This window comes from Mastigoproctus giganteus, chromosome 1 (genome assembly GCF_048544385.1).
Source record: "Mastigoproctus giganteus isolate SK-2022 chromosome 1, ASM4854438v1, whole genome shotgun sequence".
In the NCBI taxonomy this organism is placed as follows: Eukaryota; Metazoa; Arthropoda; class Arachnida; order Uropygi; family Thelyphonidae; genus Mastigoproctus; species Mastigoproctus giganteus.
In genome coordinates, this window is record NC_143575.1 from 192,122,520 (window position 1) to 192,135,253 (window position 12,734).

Genomic DNA, 12,734 nt, shown 5'->3' on the forward strand with positions numbered 1-12,734 from the left:
ATTAAGAGACAGAAGTCAGAGACAAAGAGTTAGAAGGGAGAAACAAAAGGTAGGGTTGAAATGGTCTGGGAAGAGGAAGAACAGAAAATGTAATGGAGTGAGATGTACGTAGAGAGAGAGAGAAGGATTATAATATTTATAGTATACTAATAGAAGGTTTAGGAAAAATTATAAATTGGGAATAATAAATAAGATGAAATGAAAGGGTATGGAACAGTAAACACAAATTAAGGTGGATAGAAAACAATAAACATAGAATGTCACAGAAATTACCCTAAAATATTAAAACATAAACAATATAACGCACTGAGAAAAGAAAGTTTGAATAATAAAGGATATGGAAATATACTTTGCGTTAGAAAATGTCTCTTTCCAAAAAATGATTTATTTTTCTGAGCTTTGGTGTAAAGATAAAGGCAAAAAATTATCAAAGCATTATAGAAAAAATCTTTACTTAATATGGAAAACAACATACATCAGGAGATCTAAGAATTTCAACTTAATATTTAAACTGTACAAAACAGACTCGGGGTCGGACCAAGTATTTCAGCACTTCAGGTAGAAAAATTGATCGGTGCCCATTATTAAGGATATTTTTTTTGCCCCATTATTCTTCTGTTTTTTAGCGGCCCTTAAAAGAGTGGCGCCGCGGGCAAGCGCCCTGCTAGCCCGTACCTTAATCCGGCACTGAAAACAGTGGCAATGGAAGCCATTATATCTCTTAGCTCTGAGTCAAAACAATGCCTACATCCTCTTCAGAAATTTCCTCCCATATATGGGGGTTAACTACTCCTTTCCCTTTCAGACCGCTATAGATCTAGGCTAGTTGAAACGCTAAGTTTGTATTAGCATTAGCTGTATGATACAAGAAAGCCTTTGGCTTTTTCTGCATTGGTAAAAAAAATTATATAGTAATAGTGGCATCTGATGCAAGAAAGAAAGCGTATGAGCTTATGTAGCATCAGCCAAAAAAAAAAAAAAAAAAATCAATTTCACACAACCATTCCCTCTAAACGTTTATCCAGTTCCGCCTTGAATTCATTTAAGCTATCAACTTCCACAACGACAGATGGAAGTTTGTTCCAGAAATTAACCACCCACTGGCTAAAGGCAATTTCTGCACATCTATTCTACAACTGTCTTTCCTCAATTTCAATTTATGTCCTCTTAGGTTCGTAATCTGAGCAAGAGGAAGAATCCCATCAGCATTAAGCCTGCTCAATGCCTTATACACCTCAATCAGATCGCCTCGCAGGTGCCTAGTCGACGGAAGCTACAATTTGCAGAACTTAAACCTTTCTTCCTAAGCGCACCCCGTTGTTCCTCTCACCAATTTTGTTACCCTTCTCTGTACTCGTTCTAGCAAATCTACATCCTTCCTAAAATGAGGCTTCCAGACCTGTACGCAGAACTCAAGGTGTGGCCTTACCATTGCGTTATACAATGGGATAATAACCTCCTTTTCCCTACTAGCAAAATTCGTGTATATCATTGACAAAACCCATGACCTGCTCTTGCAGCCTGTCTGCATTGCTCAAAAAACTTCATATCTGACTGCACAATTACTCCCAGGTCTTTTTCATTTATTACCACCTTAAGAGTAGTACCACACAGTTGGTACTTTCATCTGGGGTTACTTCTACCCATAAGCAGTACTTTGCATTTGTCAATGTTAAACTTTAGTTGCCAATGTTAAACTTCTCAGTCCATCTGCCCAAATTATCTAGATCCTGTTGCAGTAGCACACTGTCATTAACAACCCTGCCAACCTTTGTATCATCTGCAAACTTCGACGTTAAGCCTGATATACCTTCATCAATATCATTGATAAATATACAAAACAACAGTGGGCCGAACACCGAACCCTGGGGGACTCTACTAATAACGTTAGTTCACGAAGAGCAGGGTCCATTGATTACCACTCTCTATCTTCTCCCACTCGACAATCCTTTTAACCATTGTAGCAACTTACCCTTAATACCATTCTGCTCCAATTTGTACAATAGTCTTCCATGCGCAACAGTGTCAAAAGCTTTCCTGAAATCCAAATATATGATATCAAAATTATTTTTTGCATCCAGTTCCTTTGTAACCACATCATAATATCCTATCAAATTTGTCAGACAAGACTTTCCCTTAACAAGCCCATGCTGTGTCTGAATTATTGCTGCAGTCTTGTGTAGATGATCCTGCAATGCATCTTTAACCAGTGACTCCATTATTTTACCCGGAACAGAAGTTAAACTAACTCGTCTGTAATTACTCGTATCACCCTTCGATCCCCTTTTGTGAATTGGGGATACATTTCCACATCTCCAGTCCTTGGGGACTCCCCCTGAATCCAAGGATGCTCTTATAATTATGGCTAAGGGTTTGACTAGTTCCTTTGCCGCCTCCTTAAATATAACTGGATAGATCCCATTCATCCTAGGTGCCTTTCTTATGTTTAACTTCAACAATTTCTCCTCCACTTTGCTCTCAGTTATTACAAAATCATTAAGTATCCTGCTACAATTTAATAACCTTCTGCCATTTTCAAACCTTAATAATTCCTCACGTGTGAATGTAGATGCAAAATACTCATTCAGTTTGTTTGCTATCTGAGCAGGATCATAAACAGTCGAACCATCGATGTCAAGTGGACCAATCTGATTCATCCCCTTCCTTTTAGAGTTTATATAAGTAAAGAAATCCTTGTGTTTTTTAGCATCCTTTGCCAAATATTTCTCGTAATCTGCCTAACCTCCTTTGTGACTTGATTACAGACTGGCCTATATCTGCCATAGGCGTCTGTGTAGTCTGATAATTTATATGCATCCCATGCATTTTTCTTCTCTGCCACGAGTCTCATTGGTTTATTTAACAACCATTTAGACCTAAACATCGAACAATATTTCTTAATAGTTATGAAAAGTCTAGTAGTTTCCAAGATTACTTCCTTGAATGCTTCCCATTTATAATTTGCTGTTGGTAACATCATCAGTTAATCCCACTGTACAGAATTTAAAAACTGTCGGAGACCAATGTAGTCAACTTTACTGAAGCAAAAACCCTTTCCTTTACCCCTGTTGGTAGTGACATCTTTAAGTAAATCCCACATCAGCACACTGTGATCACTGTCACCAAGTGGTTCCTTTATCTGTTATTTCTTAATGCATGAAGAATCACTGCTGATAACAAGATCAAGAGTATTACCCCCTCTCTTGGTTGCCTCTCGAACATGCTGCTGTAGAAAACAATCCTCCAATAAATCCACAAAAGTCTTACTAGTGTGTGAGTGACCAACACACAAGTTCCAATCAATATCTGGGAAGTAAAATCCCCCATTATAAGACATGATTTACTGGCCCACTATTTCTCTGTACAATTGTTCGTTGTACTCATTCGAGTCATTAGGCCAATAACACACTTCTACTCTTATTTTTGCTTTCGCAGTGCTTATGTCACATCAAACTGACTCAACATTGCACTGTCTATCTATGTCAACTGGATGCACTTCCTCTGATTTTATGTTTTTCTTAATTAACAACACACCCCTCCTCCCTTCCTATCCTGTCTGTCATTCTGTACACATTGTACTTCCCAAATTCCAATTCTGCTCATATCTGTGTGACACCACGTCTCTGATATCTCAACAACATCCACCTTTGATATCTTGTCCAGCACTTCAAATTCATCAAATTTATTTACTATACTCCTAGCATTCGTGTACATGCACCTATTCTTATTTTTAGTTACCCTAACACATCCTATGTATTTATTTGTTTCATGATGCTGTCATCAGTCCCTGAAACCCCTAGCACCCCTCGCTCCAGGGCGCTGCTCATTCTAATAGAAGTAGTGCAAGAATCAACTTCACCTCTGTCTGCGGCTACTTTTAAACTTTTAGTCTGTGAATCCCCCAACAAGCTAGCAGTTTTCCGACCCACCTAAAGCTACCTCAATAGCATCAGCAAACACTCTTGCACCCTTTCTATTTAAGTGTACCCCATCCCTGTAGAAGCAGTTCTCCTGTTAACAAGCACAAACCAATCTGAAAAAAATTCTACCCCACGAGCCTTGCACAATCCCTACAGGGCCGAACTGATTAACAAGGCTCTCATCATGTACTCCCCCCTATCGTGTCTGGGCAGAACTGCAGACACTTTCAATTTTAACCCTAACTCACGACTTTTTTCAACATTGACTTGTAAAGTAAATCTACAGATCTCCTATTCTTAATGTCATTAATGCCAACATGTACAACAATATCACCCTTCGTGTCCTTAAAAGATGACTTCTGCTTCACATCATCAACCTTTGCCCCTGGCAGACATACCCTGGTCCTGTTTCATCTATCTTTTTTGCATAACATATTTCCAGTCCTCTTGACGATAGATTCACCAACAATAACTAACTCCCGTGAGACCAGCACATTCTGCCTAGGAGATTGCCGCTGTGTTGTCTGATGCACAGAGTGAGTTCTGGCGTTGAATTGGGCAGCTGAGAGCTTGACGGGCCGGGCCCCTCATATTAAATTCTTCGAGGGCATCTACCCTACACGTCAAGCTCTCATAGACGCCCATCAGAACGCTGAGTTGACGCCTAATTTCTAGACATTCTCTGCACGTGGCACACACAAAGCCATCCGCCTTAGCTAGATCATGTTCTGTTCCAAAGAGTTCGGCAAACATTCACAAGTTGCACATTTTTTTAGGCTATGATGCGTTGGAGAATCGCCCCCCTCAGTTCTCTCTCGAGTCATAGCACTCCTGCCACTTTGTGCGCGTTGCTTTGCTACTCTAGTCTGAGGCATGATATTTAAAATTAATAAGATCAATAAATTTAATTAATTAATTGTCAATACTACACTATCTAGTAGAATCCTAAATGCAGTGATGCGTATTACGCTATATAATTTTATGTTAGATCTATCTAGTTACCACAATTAAAAATTTGAATTCCCTACCACTCTCTATACGAAAACAATGGCTGCAAGATTAGAACGAAACAACGGTTTTATCTCTTATCTAAATCAACGTAACTATAACTACAAGGCTACTTATAAAGTACAATATAAACACTTATAGCTTTTTTGGAGCCTGTAATTCACAGCTGTAATTTTTAAAGAGAGTCGGCGCCCTCTTCCAAATATATATATATATATATATATATAATCATCAAGAATAATGCAATAGAGAAGTTATATGCTATAGGGGGAAGAAAATTAAGAATTAGATTAGATAAGACTGAATTACAATAACATTACAAATACATAAAGACTGCATCATCACACTGGTAGATAAAGCAGCAAACAACTATGCATTTATTTGCAAATCTTTTTATGCACATACCTTGACAACTGAACTTAAGTCCAGCAATACTTACAAGCCTATATCAAGTGCCTGCAATAGCATTACAAAAAAACTCATAGCCTTCAATAAAAAACATACATAACAGCAAAATCATAGGCAACAACCTACCTGAATTAAAATTTTTGCAGAATAATAATGTTAACAATATACAAACCTTTGATTTCTACTACCTATTTACAAGTATTAATCAAACCAAACTAAAATCTGTACTCAAAGATATTTATGCTAAATATAAAGATTATATATCCTGCAATACCTATTACTGGAACAACATACTAAACTTGTGTATCTCCAACAATTTTATATATGACGGTAATACAGTGTATCAACAAACCAATGGAACACCTATAGGCAGCCCAGCCTCATGCATAATAGCCAACCTATATCTATATTGGTCAGAGACCTCATTTCCACAGGACCTTATCCTATATAGATATATAGATGACCTCATAGTGATCAACTGCCCGAATTTCATCAAGGATTATGGACTACCCTACCCCAACGAACTCGTACTGGAAAAAATAAACAACTTTGATACTGCAGCCCATTTCTTGGATCTAGACATTAAGTTAAAGAACGACATAGCCTCCATCAACCTGTACAAACGTGAAGCATTCAACTTTACCATAGTCAACCTTACACAATGGAATTTAAATATTTCCAAAAAAGTACATGCCAATGTTATACTAGCACAATGCAACAGAATAGCAACCATATGCAGCAATAATGAAACAGCCATTGATAACATCAGGATATTATACAAGAAACTCAACAACAACCTTTTTCCTATAGCATATCTGCGCCATCATATCAGTAAAGCCCTTAACATATTAAGGCACAAGAATCTAAAAGATATTAATATAAATAGCGTTATCGACGTATAATTAATCCCATACACATCAAGTATGTATATAGTGTAAATACAATACACTAGGCCTCTGTGGTGTCTTACAGTCTGGAAAACTCGTACCCACCAATTGGTCTATCACAGTGTATTTATCTTGTAATTATGTTCATACTTAACCTTATTTAAATTTTAAATTTAATTATATTATATTCTAACTTAACAATATTACATTATGCCACCTTGTACACAACTGACCTTAAATACATGATGCACTAACTCGCAGACATTCGTTCAGGGTCCTAACTATAGGAACGGGTTTGCAACCCTCAACCACCCTAGCCCAACTACATATTTCTACCATAATGATCTTTCACTTTACTAGCCTCTACATCTTATGTCCTGTGAGCCATTAGTTTATCGAACGCGACATCAGGGCTCTATTTTTATAACTTTACCCAATCTATTTTTCGCCTTAACAAAGTTTAGCTGCCTTCTATCGCTACTTTGTCAGCTATTATATTTCTTAACTATCCTGGGCAGTTTGAGCACCATGTACTTAACCTAGCGTGGCGCCTCCGTAGCCAGGTGGGAAGGAGCAGCAGTGCATAGCACACGCTTCTTGATTAGACCGGGGTTCGAGCCCGTCACCACCAAATACGGAGGATGCGGAAAGGTCAGGGAATGACCACCTCATATCCCCGGAGCAATATGGCCTTAGTTGCTAATGCTCCTGAAAACCAAATAACAATAACCTAGCGTAGCTTCACCGCCCACGTCATTTCATTGTATTTCAAAAAAAACACACAACAAAATTTGTCTAACGCCAGGCGCCGCTAGCGTACCCATGCATAAATACACTGGTAACCCACTGACACAGTCCTTTCTGTCAGTCCGGCCTGTAGCGGTTAAGTTCTTGTCATTCGGATTTTCCTTTTCTTTGCTTTTTCTACTTTCATAGCGTTCCACTTACTTCTGTAAGGTCATCCAAGTTCTGTGTGCAATACCTTATTAACACATTATGTAATTGCAAACTTGGTATAATTTTATTCAAAATTTAAAATTGATATTACCACGTGGACTTTCGCACGTGTACTTTGACATACAGAGCATGTCGGAAACAGAAGTAAGAGCACTGCTGTCTTTTTCATGATTTTGGTGGATGACCTCTGATGAAGACACTAAAATTATGAAAGACTCTGCAATGCTATCTCCACCTTGGTCGTTTCTTCAAAAAATTCATTTGGTTTACTTTGCAATCGTTACAATTATTTTTTTCCGGTTCCTTTCTTCCCCCTTCGTTCACAACGTATATCGCTCCCAGGGTACACCGTATTTTCATTAGTTTATTTCTATGCATAAACATCTACTTACTGTATTTTATGCTAATAATATTTTATATATATTTGATTCCCTCCTCAAATAGATATCTACCAGCTGAGATTTGAATTTCCCCAAGCTTTGAATTAGCCTCAACTACCCTCACCTCAGAGGCAACTTATTCCAATAATTAACGACTCGCTCGCTAAAAGGAAACTTCCTGCAATCCAGTCTAAACCTCATTCCTTCTCTCGTAATTTGATTTCATGGCCCTTAGTTCTGGAATCATTTATAACAAGTTCATTTTACTTTTACCTCTTAGAGCTTTACGCACTCCAATCGAATCTTCTCTAAGGTATTTAGTTTCTGAAGACCACATTCGAAGTCTTTCCTCATTGGACACCAGTTTGCCGATCTCACCAGGCGTGTTGCCCGCATTTTAACTCCTTTAAGAAGCTAGATGTCTTTTTTTAATGCAGTCGCCATACTTGAACACAATATTCCAAGATTAGTCTTCAAATTCCCTATCTCTCTACAAGAAAAGTTCGATAAATCATCGATGGGACACCTTATGCCCCCTTAGGTTAGTAATCTGACCATGTTGTACATGCCAACATGTACAACAATATCACCCTTCGTGTCCTCCTTACCAGCTGCCTACATTGTTCGAAGAACATCATGTCCGACCGTATTTTAACTCCCAAATGTCTTGCTTCTTGTTTTTATTTCAATCCCATCATTATTTTAGGGGTTGCTGTTCCCTAAGTATAAGACCTTGCATTTTGCTACATTAAAACTTAACTATAACTCTTTTCACCTCTCTGAAGTCTATTTTAGTCGTCATGAAGCTGTGCTTGGGATTGATCATTAACTACTCTACCGATCTTGATATAATCTCCAAATTTTGACATCACGTCCTCTATCCCTATGTTTATGTCATTTAAGAAAATGAAAAGTTGTCCCAGTACCAATTCTTGCGAAATCCGACTTCCTACGTTAGCCTAATCTGAAAGAATAACCGTTAATCACAACCCTCTGCTCCCTATCCTGCAATACATCTAAGAATTTTCCCTATGATTCCACCATGCTCCAGCTTGTAGAGTAACCTCTCATTAGAGATCGAGCCAAATGCTTTGCTGAAATTTAATTCCCATCATGTCCCAGACATGCTTAATAGGAAACAAATCTAGGCTCAACCTCACGTCCACCTGAAGTATTGGCAAATATCTATCCGAAGAAATGGTACACCATATCATTTATGGTGTTTGATTGGTATGACCATTTGAATACAGGCAGAAATACTACTTTTACCAGTGCGCATTGCCACACGCAGATCCTTCTGTCATCGCTACAAAAGCAGAACCTTGTCTCACCACTCGAGACAACCAATGGATCTTTATTTTCATTTCAGCTGGCTCCATTTTTGCACATAACGGGATACCAATGCGGTTCTGCCTTTGACAGACATCTACTAATTGAGTTTTTTGATAACGGAAGTCCTAAATATGGCTTAAGATCATCTCCAATCCTTCTCAAAAGGGTCAATCAATTAGCAGCATCATTCCAGCGAATTATTAGGGATTTATGGTCTGGCATTTTACTGGGTGCTCCAGAACCCGATTGACAATTGTGACTGTGGTGTGTTCTGCTAACCACAGGTGATTACGTCAACCAACTGTTCTGGGATTTCGTCCAACATAAACAGCAATTTTCCGGGTCGGTCATCCAGCTTCACGGAACCCCAACTATACTATCCAGTTCAAACCAATTCAATTGTATATACGCTTCATAACAAATTAGCTCACCAATATACGGGTCTTATTTTGCAGCTAATAATAGTATGTGTTCCACTGCCTTTTCAAGGTTTTGTACCCTGATTATTTTACAGAGACTGCTTGATTATTTGCAATTAACTAGATGGTTATTTAGAAGATGACAGGTTATTTACAATGATCCAGCAGACAAGAAGACAAGCAATTATGATGAAAATATCAAAAACAAAGAATTCTTGCCCAATATTAAGAAAAACTGGGAAAGATGAAATATGATTTTAAAAAAGCAAGAGTGGAAAAAGGGAAAAACGCTTGGAAAGACAACGAACATAAACAGAGGGTGGGAAGGGAGAAGTATGTGTTTTATAGATAGCTCCTCTCTTCCTCTTAAAGAAAGAGAAAAGGAAAAAAATTTCTGGCATAAATCCTGTGTTCAAAAATGGTGTACCCGTCTTCGCTGATTGGAGGAATTCGACTGTTTGTCTTTATGTTCTTTGTAAGGAAGAACTTTGAAACTAAAGACGTTTTGCATTCATTAATAGCTATTCGTACATTTTGGACGGCTAAAGAAGAAGGAAAAAAAAAAAAGAGAAAATTTAATGCAGACTGGATGGATTTTTTTTGTTTCTGCTGCAGCGTTATGTCTGTATATGCTATTTGTCACGCGCTTTTTGTGCATACAGAAACGCACGATGACAGCCTTCTTCCCTACACTACACTACACTTTGCAGTCTGATGAACAACCGTAAAAATACCGCACATTGGGCTTCGCGTGCTGATGCGTCTACCTAATTAGGGAAAGACTAGGGTTTTGCGCTTTTTTCCCCCTCAGTTAATTCCCGTTTCCTTTTCCAAAAATCGCGTGCAGATAGACCGAAAAGTAACGGACGAAAATTCGCAGGAATAATATTACGCGCCCACACACACACACACACATTGAACGCGAGCACGTGTCGAAAAATATCACTGCCGACAAGACCACCACGAGGTCATCACACTTATTTTTAAACCACGGTACGCATCAAATAATAACCCTCTCAAAATACGCAATTTTTTTTTCATATATTAATTTTAATACTAAAAGAAATCAGCTTCATAAAATCAAATCAACATCTGAACTTTTTACTTAGAATGCAATTATACCAGAATCGCAAAATATCGAGCGACATACGCCTAAATTAAATGGGAATGAAAAAAAGAAGAAGAAAACCTTACGCATGCGCACTTATGTGTTTATTCAAAGATGATCACGCAGTGAGGAAAGATGTTTACTTCTTGCTGGCTTTATTACTTCTTCCACCTCTTCTCCCCCACCCCAAACTTCTCCTCTGGAATAAACAGACCCAGCGCATGTTCCGAGATAAGTTTGCAATAATCCGAGTCTCCAGGAAGGAGAACCATCTTCTTGTTTCTTTATCCATTAAAATTTCCATCCAGTCAGTTGTCTTCACTTTCAACAAAATCACATCTCACGTGTTTAAGAATGATTTACAGCTGTTCGTATTTTGTTGTCGGCATCTACTTTTGTCGCTTCGAGAGGAGTAGTACCATTTTTCATCCTTTCAGCTCATCGCAGCTTAGCCAGATGAATGTTTAATAGGAAAGCCGAAGGTACAATGTATGTTATCGCCAGAGAGCGTTGTCACTTTATCTCCATGACCTTTCAATAGGAAGACATCTGTTTTAAGTTTGCATGTAGAATGACGTGCATTATCATTTGCTAGTGAATTACTGCAGGAGATGCTTTTGTTTTCCATCATGGTATGCAGAGTATCCAACGAAAAGTGGGTGGATGGCTTGCAAAAGTAAGGGTGGGTTTTCGTGGTACTTTTCACTCTTTCCGGGTGTAGTTCTATGACGTCATTGGACTATCGTGTAATCACCGGAACCGCTTACCATGAACGCGTTATATCCAGCCTGTGTTAAACTAAGAAATTTCATTGTTCGTTAATTCATTATTCAAATCTCTTCCCTTCTTTTAAAGTTATTTCGTAACGAATAAGACGGTTATGATTCTATTAATTTCTAACTGCATCACAATTAATCACGTGAATTCCATTTACGAGTATGTTTAAACTGTGCAGAGATCTATAGAGTGGTTTATTATGTATTCAAAGAATCTTCTCAATTGCTTGACCGAATCCCTGTGCTTCAAAACAGCGAGATATCATTAAAAACTAAAAAAACACTTGGCAAATTTACAGTATAATAACAACAATAATAGACTCACAAGCCTGCTGAAAGCAAAGCTAAACGGAGGGAACACAGTTAAATCCATAAACACCTATTCAGCGCTAACACACTCCTTCAGGATCACAGATTGAACTAACGCCAAGCTGGTGGATACCATGAGAAAGACAAGGACAATGATGACCAAGAGCCACCAATACACCCGAAGTCAACCGTGGAGAGACTGACAATAGACCGGAAAGAGGAAGGAAGAGGCCTGATAGAACTCATCAAGCAACACAAGGAAGATAGCGAATTTGAAGGATTACTTCCAGAAAAACACAGCAGCAACTTTATCAGTCTATAAGGAAGACAGACAAGCGGCATACCCCCACTCAACCTAAGCGAGGAGTCCTCTCCCATCCAGAAGGCACAAACGAAGCTAGAATGATGGGCAAAGAAGACACTCCATAGCAGATACTACAATGACCTCCATCCAGATCACATAGATAAAATTGCTTCCAAAATACATGACTCACGAGCGGGACGCTATTTCCTGAGACTGAAGGATTTTCTGCTCGCCATCCAAAACCAGGTAATCAACAGCAGAAACTATAGAAAATGCATCGCCAAAAAGCCCGGAGTGTCAGATGACACATATCAACGATGCTACCTGGCCTCAGAAACGACCCAACACATCACCGCAGGATGCAAGGTGGACTCAGACGGAGTACACTCACAGAAATTACCAGGTAGCCAGGATAAAACATCAGAAGCCAGCGAAGAAATACCAGTTGATCAAAGAAAGTGTACTGTATTACAAGTACGAATCCCAAGCCATACTGGAGGCCCCATCCCACAAACTGTACTGACACCGTGCCATATTAACGAACACGACAATCCAGCACAACAAACCGGAAATAACGCTTGTCAACAAGAAAGAAAAGGATTGACATAGAGGTGCCCAACACCAGCAACCTTCAGAAAACCCAAAAGGAAAATATCAGGACGTACACCTAAGAAAGGAGACCAAAGAGATGTTGCATGTGCAACAAATAACGACCATCCCGATCATCGTTTCAACCACTGGTATGGTGCCAAAGACCCTACATAACAGCCTAGCAGCAATAGGTCTCCCAGAGAACACCTACAAGGAACTCCAGAAAGCCACAATCCTGAACACTTGTAGGATAGTCAGAGTTCTTCGACCAACAGTAATACCAGACATAACAACCACCCTGTGCGCGTGGTAACAGTACCTGTCACGGGTGGAAT